Source organism: Anarhichas minor, unplaced genomic scaffold (genome assembly GCF_050575085.1).
Source record: "Anarhichas minor isolate MPS153535 unplaced genomic scaffold, ASM5057508v1 ptg000024l, whole genome shotgun sequence".
Taxonomy (NCBI): domain Eukaryota; kingdom Metazoa; phylum Chordata; class Actinopteri; order Perciformes; family Anarhichadidae; genus Anarhichas; species Anarhichas minor.
The window spans coordinates 18,381,230-18,394,014 of NW_027466470.1; positions in this window are offsets into that span (position 1 = coordinate 18,381,230).

Below are 12,785 nucleotides of genomic sequence, written 5' to 3' on the forward strand. Positions count from 1 at the left end.
GTTAAACAATTAGGTAATAGGCAATACTTTCCAATAATTGTTATTCTCTAATTGAGTTTTACATCTTACGAGCCCAAAAAAGGGACGGAGGAAATTAAATGAAAGGAGGAAAACTAATTAAAACGGAGGTGGCTAATACCAGAATGCTTTTTTATCCTTTTATTTTCTCCATCCCTCTGTTTCTCTTCCTCTCTGTTTTAATATTTCATCTAAAGTTCAGCTCTTTCTGCTTCAATAGACAGTAAAATCACTGCTGGAAACATTGCTCTCAGTCACATCTCTCTCTCCTTTTTTTCTCCCCTCGAGCTCTCGCAGTTCATTTCTCTGTTTCCTCTCACAATATCTCTCGCAGGTGGAAGGGAATGTCGACCTGCGAACTCCACTTCCCCTTCTCGTGGTCACATCAGTCAGTCACTCGGCCGACCAGCCTGCCACTTTGTCATTTTATCATTTTGTCAGCCGGTGCAAAGCTTTTTAGCCACTTGATGTCACAGAAAGGCCGGAGCTGGATCAGGCGTTCTCTTCATAACCTGCTGGATTTCATTCAAATTGAACATACCGTTCGTGAGCGTTGCACAAAGCTCCATTATATAAGTTATATTCTAGTGCAGGATTGACGTGGGGTTTAGCAGCGTTTGCACACCGGCACCTGGGTGCGCCCACACCAGCGTGCAAGTACAGACATCCACCTACTAATGGACACACACACACACACACACACACTCACACACTCACACACACTTCTACTCCATATGGCATTAGAACAGGGCTCTAATGGCTAATGACCTGTCTCCCTGCACAAGTTAAACAGCAACATGCAGTGCTTTTTACCACTTGGCCCTGGAGCCCGTGAAGGAAAATATCCACGCTGTTTCATTATTAACCCCATTAGCACAGAGACAGAAGGCGGCGCTTTCACTTTCGCTTTCAAAGCATGCCGTCTAATTTAACCCTGTTGTGGCTTGGTAAGAATAAAAAGGAGGAAATCTGCCTGTACAGCAAATCCCACCTCTCTATCCACCGCCCCCCCCCCCCTGACACTCGTGATGATGCCTAAATCACGCTCTCTCCTCCTTGATCCTCCCCTTCCGACACCGGCCTTTTCTCCTAAGCCCTCTCGAGCCGTGAGCCTGTGTGATGGACCCCCCCCCCCCTCTAAACGGATGCAGATTTTATTCAGGCTATTTTCAAAACCACTGCATGCGCTTTAGCCAACTAGACAATTTTTTTAATGACTCCCCCCCATCCCGACGCCTACCACCACCGCGAGAAACCCTTCAGATGAGACGCAGCGGAGTGACACGCTCTCATTTTTTCTACCCCCCCCTCACCCCCATCTCCTCTCCTCTCAGCGCTTTTACCGAGACCACACTTGTCTTCAAAAATAGTGGTTCCCCGCTGTGTTCTTTCAGTCCCTCTCTGTCCCTCTCGTGTTGCATCTTTCATTCCACATTTATCTGTAGTCGCCCCCTCTCCATTTAGATCACCCCCCCCCCCCCCCCCCCCCCCCCCCCCCACCCCTCCCCTCCCTTCTCCAACCAGCAGTTTGTCAATTTAAGCTCTTTTTTCTGCACTTTTAAACCTGCAGTAAACTGCACCCTGCCTAATTAACACTCACCACCTGTCATCTCACTTTGTTTCCAACTAATCCCCCTTTGCCAGCGTGGCACTATTCAGCCCATCACAAAAATAACATGGCAACCGATAATAATTCAAATAATTGTCCCTCTTAGTTTGTCTCTGGGAATCAGAGCGGGCTGATATGAATATGAGACGTGAGGAGAGCGTCTTCTTGTATGTGAGGTAGACCCCAAATGCGGCGCGGGGGGGGGGCACAATTACGGCCTCCTCAGCAGGTGGGGGGGGCGCCTGCATTAGTGAAACACTAAGCATTAAAGCGACGCGCCCATGCTGTTTCCTCACAGCTCGCTCTAATGACTTTACCTGCGCAAACAAAAGGCAGAGGACAGATCCCCGTCGCTTCCTATTTTCAGCCGACGTGTGATTGTATCAGGGAGCCTGTGCTGCCTCTTTGAGGCTCCCCATGTGCAGAATGAGCTGGGAATCTCTCCACGCCACTCACCTTTTCACTCCCCCCCCGCTAGCTCCCTCTTTTCCTACCCTAAGCCCCCCCCCAGTCCATCACAGGTGGAAATGATGTACGACTTGTGTTGCCAGCTGCTCTCCCGTGTGAGCAGAAAGCTGATAATGACTGAGTCTACCCTACTTTGCCTGCATCACTCCCTCCTTTTGTCACTTTCCTCCCTGAGCGCTGCCTGTGAGAGAGAGAGAGAGAGAGAGAGAGAGAGAGCCGGCGTAGGCGTGCGTCGCCACCGTTTTCACCGCACAATAGCACAGATCAATAGAATCCGCAGTCTCTGACTGGTAAATAACTTTCCTCATTGGCCGTCTAATTAGCAACATCCCGGCTTATGTTTCGAGTTGCCTTGGTCCCGGCTTTCTGGTTCTGCATCAGGCAGTCCCAGATGGTAGGAATGATATTCACGCCACATAAACTGGCATTTAGTGTTGAGTCATTGGCAAATGCTGCCCCCCCCCCCCCCACCCCCCTTCCAGTTGGCAGACCCCCCCCCCCCCCCTCCCTTGCAGGGCCACGTGGGCATTGGCACACTCGTTGCCTGACGCATGCTTTCTCATATTTTATCATGTCATATGAAGTATTTTGGGCCCAATCATTTTCTTTCTAACACAAAAAGTAAATAAAAGTGTGGTAAAGTGCACGCCCAAATTCTGGAACCTGGCTGCTGGGATTTTTGCTCCCATTCAGCCGCAAGAGCATCAGGCAGGTGGGACACTGATGTTCTGATTCATCCCAAAGGTGTTGTATGGGGATGACGTCAGAGCTCAGGTTCTCCCACACCGAACCCAGACACCCGTTCCTCTATGGAGCTGGTTGTGTGCACGGGGCCATTGAGTGCTGCAGAAATCAGTCCTCAAAAATGTGTTTTTGCACTTCCGTTTCCCTCGTCTAAAAGTCAATGTTTTTTATGTTTGAAATAAGGTGTGTGGTGAACACAAGCTTAAGAGATTTTGGCATTTTGTTCTAAGATATAAAACATGTCAGTATGTATTTTGAATTTTGAAGCTTGTATATGTTTTGAAAGAGGCGGTTTCTATCAAGTGGCTAAATGAGACTAAACCTTTAAACCACCTTTAGCTTCTCGGCGGCGACGTGAAGTCACATGACCGCGGTGTAGTTCCTTTCGTTTGTTTCCCACAGAGCTTATTTTCTGCAACATTCCAAAATGTCATGGACAAATGCCATCGGCTTTTTGTAGAGGGGAACCAATGCGATGCTATCTTCCTGGTTGGCCTACAGAAATACATCATCCCTGCAACACAAACTGTTGGAACCAGACTATCTAGAATATCATTGTATAATGCAGCATTAAGATTTCCATTTCAAACATGGGCAAACAGCCCAAAGTATGTCCACATACTTTTATATACAGTGTCACTTTACTAGAATGTTGGGAAATTTACAGTTTTGGTGACTGGGAGACAAGAAAAAAACAATGAAGTGTACGAAAGTATTCAAAACAATGCCATAACATCGACATCAGGCGTGTTGAACATCGAGTAATGCGTTTCCTTTTTTATGGAAAGCAGCACTGCGGGAGTTCATTTGGAGTCTACTTTTAAGTAACCTCAAAGCACTTGCTCCTCAATTTTCCTTTTCAAAAAAGTAGCTTTGAGTCTATAAGTTGTGGTAAGTGCACTGTAACTAGCCATTACATCCTGTACATTATACCTCAAGCAGAGGGAAACACTCAAGAGCACCTAGTGTAACACCTTGAGTAAATTGCAGAAGTGGGAGATGAGGAGGAAGCAGTTGTTCACCAGGAGGTAAATGAACTAAAGTGGTAAAAAAAAAAAAAAAATAGATCGAAGAAGTGGGTAAAGAGCAGCCTGGAGAGCAGCATATGCTAATGGTGCCAATTCATGGCCCTTTACAGCAGCACGGCCAGCGGTGAGCGTAATGCTGCTGTCGCTCTCGCTGCCTGTAATGGGTGCAGAGGAAATGCTGCGGCGCCCGCTAGCAGATCACTACTTAAGCATATTTAACTATGGAAAAACACAAATCACATTCTAGTGTCAGTGGGGAATTTTGTGTCATGTGTGCTGTTATGCAATCTCAAAAAAAAACATTGCAGCCAGCAGCCAGAGCGAGAAACACACTAATGAGCGAATAATACATTTGATTTGGGTTGTGTTTTTTTGGAAGGAGAGTATCTCCCCCCGACAGCAATTATTAGAAGCCGATCAGGTAAACACGGAGCTGGGAAAACAGCATTGTTATAAAGGGCAGCTTATTGAAGAATGGAGAAGCTATTAGATTCACTGCGGTTTCATCTTGATCAAGAGGAATTTGTTCTAATCCAATCAAATCTTGAAGACTTTTATTGCCACAGCAACAACATGCTGATTCTCAATTTGATAAGTGTTCGTCAGCTGAGGAAACGACAGGCTCGATGATGTTTTCCCTCTGTCGTGTCTATTGATCTTTATCCCGTAGTGTTCCATCTGTGGCATGTAATACAAAAAAATACAAAAAAACACAACAACTTCTCCTGATCCTGTTCAGTATTTAGGACTTATCGCACAGATGGACGTCCTTATTGCGAGGGGGGACACTTTGTCTCGGCAGTGTTGTTCAGTTTCTGCATGAAAAACAGAGTCCGTGTTCTGTTCAGACAGCAGAGTCAATAAGTGGAGGTGTTAAAAAAAACACGAGTCAAACACAACCGTTACGTTGGCAGCTGTGTGGAGGCCTATCTGGAACAGGTTGGGGGTTTCCTGTTCAACCGAGACAATGATCGTCCTCTGACCTTCACCAAGTAGGGCTGCCACAGAGAGCGTCGAGGTCCCGTCCACTGTATTGATTTCTGAGGATTTCTAAAGAGCAACCTAAGTTTTTCTAAAATCCTTGCTGCTCTGGTTTTAATTGCTTAAAAGCTTGTGTAGAAGAACTAATGCTAGATGTTAAAAATCACCCAACCGGAACACCAAAGCCCAGCGCTAGCTCCAAAAAGTCGCTACGTCTAGTGAGAAAGTTGCCAAGTCTTTAAATTCGGGCCGAATGAAATGATTGAACGGTTTATTACAGTCCTGTGACATCCACGGAGCATTGTCAGATCATTTGATGTATTGATTGGTGTTGGGATTTTAAAAGAATTTCAAAAAATATAACAAAACATGTTTAGAAAATGACCCGCCGTAGCTTTAACCAAAACATCTGGGTACATGTGAGGGATCTGAAATCTGATGGTCATGCGTGTTTTTGAAGGCTCTGACAAATAACCGTTTTTGTCGTTCAGGTTGGAGGACTTGTTGGAGCGTGAAACCCCCGTTTGTGTGCTTTAAAAAAAAATAAAAAATATGAATCGGGACTTTAAAAAATGACAACAATCAAACACCCTGGCTGATAGCTTTGCCATCCTTGATGTCCCCATCCTCAAAGTGAAATAACCTCCCGGTTTGATGCTGACACATTTACAGAACTCATCTGACTGCGCGTTGGCCCAGATAGCGTCTTGTCGACGACGCTGGCTATCTTTTATTCTGTCAACCCCGGTGTGTTTGTGCGATGTTGTTCTCGCTCACACTTACAGGTCTATCTGATTCCCTCAGCTTTAGCGGAGCAGATAACGGCTCTGTTTGAATGAGCCTGTCTGTTCTGTGCGTACGAGCCAAATAGTGATATCTTACCTTTTCCCTCGCTCTATTTCCTACCACACTTATTCTTAGTCAGTGCAGCTGGTGGCCGTTGTGTGTGTGTGTGTGTGTGTGTGTGTGTGTGTGTTAGGGTGTAATAAAGTGGTAGGCGGATATATGAATTTATGTGTGCATTTGTGCTTTTTATGCAGTAATGCGAGTTCACGGATGCACTCCGTATTTTCATCAGATAGGCGCATCGCCTGATCGGTAAGAGGAATGCACTGCGCGTGTGTAAACTGCTAAGCCAGCAGAAGGACTCTAATAATGTGCTGCTTTAATGGACCCAGCTGTAAAAGTAAAACCAGCATGTTTAAAAATGATGGCAGCGCACATGAAAGCCTGTTATCTTGATTCATTCTTGTTTGCAGGAGGAAGGAGCGGACGGTGTTTGCGATGAATAGTTAGCTCATGTCATCAACTTAAAATGTTTGGACGGAGACAAAGCAGCTTTTCTTACCTGTAATCTTAGTTTTTTTTTAATCTCCTTTGTTCCTTCTGTTTTTTTTAAAAACCCTAGCTTCTTATAATTTAGTTATTTTTTTACAGCCATATTTTAGTTGGCTTTTAATAAAGCCTCAATGCCAAACACATATTCTGCCTTCCTCTTCTTTTATCTCTCTCCCTCCTTCATCCTAAATTAAATGCTGCCTTATCTCAATGGAATATTGCAAACATTGGCTCAGCGCTAGGTGGGGAACAGCAATTTAAAAAAAGGTTCAAGAGGCAAAATTAACTGTTTAATGTTCAAATGAGGTGCATCAGCGCTCATGCCTGCCATGTGTCCCTCCCAGGTATGTGGTCCTTCTCCGTGTCCGAGCTGGCTATCCCGGGGGCCGAGATAGGGCGCATCTCGGCGGCCGACGCCGACCTCGGCGAGAACGCCAAGCTGGAGTACACCATCCTGGAGGGGGAGACCGGGGAGACGTTCAACATCACCGGAGTGAACCAGGAGGCCGTCATCACGCTCAACAAGGTGAGATGACCGAGAAGGAGGGGAGGGAGGGAGGGAGGGAGGAAGGAAGGGAGGGGTGAGACAGCACGGGTAGAAAGGTGTTGGTTTGTTCAGGTGAAAGGAAGAGGGCCAGGAGAAGCAGAACAGATCGAGTTTTGTTTCGCCTGTGAGTCATAGCACAGCTAACAACATGTTGCCTAAGCCCATTAACATGGAATTACCCCGGATGCACACAAAGACACTGTGTAAGCCCGAAACCATTCCACAGGATTCATCTCTCCGCCGCCTTTTTTTCAGCTGGGGGATTTTTTAAACAGGTGATCTATATTCATCTCACCTTTTTCTCCTTATTTGACTCCCGTCGGATGAAAGCGGTTTGATGGGTTTCTGACAAATGAATTTCCTGCTCGATTCACTGTGAACCAGCCTCCTCCTTTCAACATTTCCATCTGTTTACAGCAAAACACAGTGAAACGTCCGTACTCGGTGGAAGTGTTTGCCGCGGCGGAGTTGGCCGTAATTTGCAGCGAGAATCTTTTGACCGGCGTCGAGGTGTTTTGACTGCCGCCGTTCAGCACAGGTTTTTTTCCCGGAGCATTTTGCATGTACAGAAGGATCAATGAGGCGCTGCCTCTTCATCCTCAGTTCAGCTGGCTAACAGTTCCCTTTTGTGTCATTTAGGTGATTTCAATTTCAAACATTCCCTGTCTTCTCCAATAATCCCATTCTTTTGAGGATGTAGGTGCATGGTGGGGGGGCTTGGAAGAGCCGCCACCCACTCATTACCAGTACGGCTTATAACAATACATACGCGCCTGTCTCGTCTCGGGGGGAAACGATGGGGGGGGCCTCCGCGCTCACATGTAACGTAGACTTAATGGGGAGAGTGGGCGCTGTGTGGGAGGCTCATCTGAGATATGACGCTTTCATTTCAAATGAGCCCTACAGACACTTCAATGTAAATACACACGTGTCTCCATCAACGCTGTCTGCTTCCTCTCTGCTCTGTGGGATGTCAGTTACGTATCCTGTGCGATATGAGTCACATGCGTTCGAATGCAAGAGTTCATGGAGAGTGTGTTCATGCAAGCGTGAGGTGTCGGCGACTGGGCTTGGGGCAAGAGGAAGGTCATTTTTTCTTTTTCTTTTTATGAATATTCAAATCTTGTTTGTTGCAAAACTGCTGGGCACATGGTGTTTTGTCCACTAAAAGGGCCGGAACTCATTGTGCACTAGAGGCTTGAAGTTACCACCATGGTGCTGCATGTCGGACTGTGATCGCTCAGATTTAAGCTGACCTCATTCTGCACTGTGAAGGTCAAACATCTAAGTGAAGAAACTGGAAGCAAAAACACATTTCTGAGTGGAGCGAGAGTTAAGAACTCAACAGCCAATCGACCAATCGATCGTTTCAGCACCAAGTATTGTCCATCTGTTGAACAGTTGGAGTCAGTCATCCTGTCTTACAGACTTCCTATAGAACACTGTATCTCACCGCCGGTACAATGAAAACTATATCTTCAAAATTTGGCAGTTTTAAATTTGTCAGATAACTTGAAGAGAAAGAAAATTCTCCAAATTCGTATAAAATTCTTTAAAAAAAATCTCATCAAAAATGTTCCGGAAGTTCCTTGAAATGCTTCAATTCTTTTGAGAGGGCTTGTTTTTAAAAGAGCAGAAACAATCTGCTCAAAATAGCAGTGATTCGGCAAAAACATCGCTATTTGCATTGAAAAGCCCACATTAGTGAAGCCGTGAGTTGTGGGTGTTTTCACCGGTGAGCACCTGTGCGCACGAGTATTTCATGTGCGTGCTTTATTGAAGTCAGGTAGCCATGCGCTCCGTTTGAATTCATCACGGTGTCAGCTCTCAGCCTCGGGTTTGTAGGAATTCGTTAAAAAACAATCCGTACCTGGAGGTGGTGTGTAGAGCGGGATATCCAAGCTCCTTTGAAGAGAAGCAGAGAGGCAAGGAGAGGACTGGAGACGCAAGAAGAAAGAAAACCGAGAGGCAAGGACCCATGGATGAGGAAAAAGGAGCAGGGATGGAGAACTGGAGGGGGGGTGGAGGAAGCACAGAGGGAGGAGTGTTAAAATGAGGTCCTGAGAGGCGGTGACAGCAGAGAGTGCAGTATAACAAGGCAGTAAGAGTCTGAAGGAACCAAACAGAGCGGTGCAGAGACAGCGAGAGCTGCACAGTCATTGACAGCCACAGAGAGAAATTAGCACAGCTAGAGACTGAGAGGCACAGGGAAGTAGAAACAACCCCATCCAGTGCGACAAGCAGGTGGAAATGAAGAAAAATAAATAATAAAAAGGAGAGTTAAAACGGAGGAAAAAACACAACTTAGAGACGAGGAGGGAGGCAGCATGGCAACAACAAGACGGAATGAAGAAGTGAGAGCAGGGAGGGAAGACGAAAAACGACAAAAAAAGTGCTGCGGAGAGTCGATCAATTGTGCCGGGCGACGGGAAAAAAAAAAATATATATATAAACTGGCAGGAATATTACATGTAAATAAATAACACACCTCCCACCCGCAGCATTCCTCCCGCTGGATTCAGCCGCAGCGATCTCAAAGACAGAAACAAAACGTACAATTAGTATTTCAACGTGGCCTCCTCCATGCTGTTTTGTGTTGCTTTAATCCCTCTTCAAAGGCACCGAGAGAGGCAGAGAAATAGATTAGACCAGCATTGCTGCTATGGGTGAAATATTAAATGGAACTCAACACTCACGGGTTACATGCAGATTCATTTTTGAGTGCCTCGCAAGCTAAGTGGAACATGGATGGAGTATTTACAGATGCTGCAAGGCAGCGTGTCAGAATTCATCCGTAGAGCCAGCGGCATTGGCATGTTGTTTTTTTGTGTGTAAAAAGGTGCTCCAGTAAACTCCTCACACGATCCACCAACAACTAATGAAAAACAGGGAAGGTAGGCTACAGCTAATAGAATTAAAAACAAACAAAGCGTTAAATTGGCGCTAAGCTCCCCTTGAGTTTCCACCAAAAAAACAATACAGCCATGTTTTCAATTTTTTTGTGCGTGCATATGGGGTGTGTTGAAACTGAACATGCCCCGGCATCCATTTTACCGGAGTCAGAAGGCTTTCAAAGTGTGAAGATTTTTTTTTTCCAGAGGTGATATGTGTGGGGCCCCCTGAGAACCAAAGGATTTCTGAGCGGAACAATTTGTGTTGCCACAGAGTCGGCCTTGACCTTGCTGGCCATCTCTGCTGCTGCGGGCTGAATCTCTTTAACCGTTGATCTAACGATGTGCACACACACACACACACACACACACACACACATGCACACACATACAGGAGCAGACACACAGAGCGCAGACGCACACGTACACAGGCAGCAATAAACCTCAGAGAGAGAGAGAGAGAGAGAGATACAGACGCACACATCAATACAGCACACTTGACCTTGCGGCTCCGTGTTTAAACTGTGGGGAATGGAGGCAAAAGAGCTGCAAAGAGGCGGGATTGCACATTTTGAAGACGAAGCAGGGCGCTGCGGTGCCAGTCCTCACCTCAGAATGACGTGTCGGATGGGAGGCGGGTGGGAGACTGAGTCGAGGAGGCGGGGGGTGTTGGGTGGGGGGGTTTAACAGCAGATTAGGAAGAAATCGAGTCAACAGAGGGAGCTGGAGGAAGGCGTTAGGAGTTAGTTAAAAAGAGGCTGAGAGAGAATATGCGATTGCAAAATGGAGGAGAGGGCAGACAGAGGGAGGAGAACGTGCCGATGAACAGAGGGAGGGAGAGATAGAGAGAGGCGAGGGCGGGGACAGGCGAGGGAGAGACGCGCGGGTCGTTAGCAGCCTGCAAGTCGGGGTGCCGACTGAAGCAGCCAGCTGCTTATCACTGCTTATTTACTGTCAGTCCCACAGAGACCCCCAGCCATAAAAAAGATTTCCCTCCTTCTCCCATTCTCCCTCTATCTCCCGAACCCCCCCCTCCTCCTCCTCGGTCCACACCCTCACCCCTTCTCAACGTTAGCCGCTGCCTCTCTGCATTTCATTACTCTCTCTCTCTCTCTCTCTCTCAGTCTGATCTCCCCACACATGTCCAAATATGCAGGGCAGGGAGACACACAAGCTAAAACGCAAGTAGATGCAAACACATACACACACACACACACACACACATAGAGCCTCCCCAACCCTGTCCCCCGTCCGCCTCGCCTCGTCCTCGCTCTGGTTGGAGTCTGGAGGTCAGACGGTGTGTGTTTTGTTTGTCTGTGGCTCTGACTCAGACCCAGGTCTGCCTCATTCAAATTCTCACACAGACACACACGCACACACACACACACACACACACGCACACACGTGTGAAGACACACAGATATCCAGGAAGATACATGCACACATAGAGTGAGCCATATAGTAACACATTCATTTTCAATTGCTATGCTATTCTATGGTCTTTCGTTCTATTCTCCCCTCTATATACCCCCCCCAGCTCAGTTATTTACTCATTACCTATTGTTCATAATGAATGTACATATTGCTCCTAATGGATTTTTGATACAGCATGCGAGCAGGGCCACAGTGTAAGTAGCAGGTAATTGAAGAATTTGCATAACTCTCTCCAGCACAGGAGCTCCTCGACTCCACTCTGCAGCAGTGCCCCCTAACGGCCAGAGGCTAACGTTCATGGGAGCCCTAACTGGTGGCTGCAGGTCGAGCGTTCCTTGAAGTCAATCGGCTCGTCAAAAGCTTACCATCTGCTACAATGAGGGGCCAATTAGAAGAACAGGAAAAAAAGACGTCGAAAGTCTTGTCATCGGCTCGGCAAATCAGACGTGTGATGACTCAATGGAGGCTCGGTGTGTTTTGGTTTGCGAGAGCATTCATATAGCCACCGATGCGGCGAAGAAACTTTAAAAAACAAACTGCCATAATTCCCCGATTTCACAGCACCTCATTTCACATGTATACTGAATTTAATAGCACGGATATAATAAAGTTGGATCACCAGACGCAACACAAGGCATGTCACAACATCGTTAATAGGAATACAGCAGTATCCCCGATTCAGGAGGTTCCCCTTTTGAGGTCTGTTTTCAGGGCGCTGTGAGCTGTGTAAGCCTGCTATTTGTGCGCCGTTCATTCCTTCTCTTACCTGGGGGACAAGCGAGCTCGCGAATGTGTTAGTTTGCCGTTATTATTTCCATATGCTCTCACTTAAAACGGCTGGCTAATCCTCGGTCACACGCCAGCAGCGCGCCCAGGATTATCTGTGTTTGTTTTCTCACGCCGAGGAGAGATTGTGTTAATCTCCTCACAGGGAGAAAAAAGAGAGAGAGGGAGAGAGAGAGAAACCAATGTCTTGCTCATGAGTAGAAAAAAAAGGGAAGACATGGGACATCTGAGAGTGCAATAAGACAGAAGACAAGACAAGTGACAGAGGGAAGGGATGGCGGGCAGAGGAAGAACAAAGTCAAAAGGGAGATTTAGAGGAGTCTTTGTTCTCCCGACTCTGCAGTTGTGCTTGTTGGCAGAAATGTCCAAAGCTGCATTTGTCATCAGACAAATGTGATGTGTGATCTTGATTTAGAATGCACAAAATCAAGAAGAACTCGAGCTGCCAGGGACAGCAGGGTGCTGAACACACTCGAGCACGCTCACCACTCGCGCGCGCACACACACACACACACACACACACACACACAGACTCATACTCGTAGGTGAGCACAAGCATGCAATCTTCTTATTATACATTATGTATTGAAGAGTCACCACCTCTGTGATCTGAAGCCTCACCCTGCAGTAATGAGCATTTACTGTAATGCATGCACACACTCACACACACACACACTTTCTCAATAGAGCATGCATGCCTATGGGTCGGCCTCCCTGAGAAGAGATGTATTATGTATCGCCAGTCTAGCATGCAGGTTAGCTAATTAATTTCTGCTAACTGTGAAGCAAATTTGAAAGGGAAATTGTATCGAGAAATTTGAATTTCAAAAAGGACATTGGAAGCATCGCAGGACGGGAGAAGGTTACACTAGTAGAGTGCATGTGTGTAAGAGGAAGGCACCACTCAATAGAGATAAGGGAGTGTGTCAGTATGTACTGGG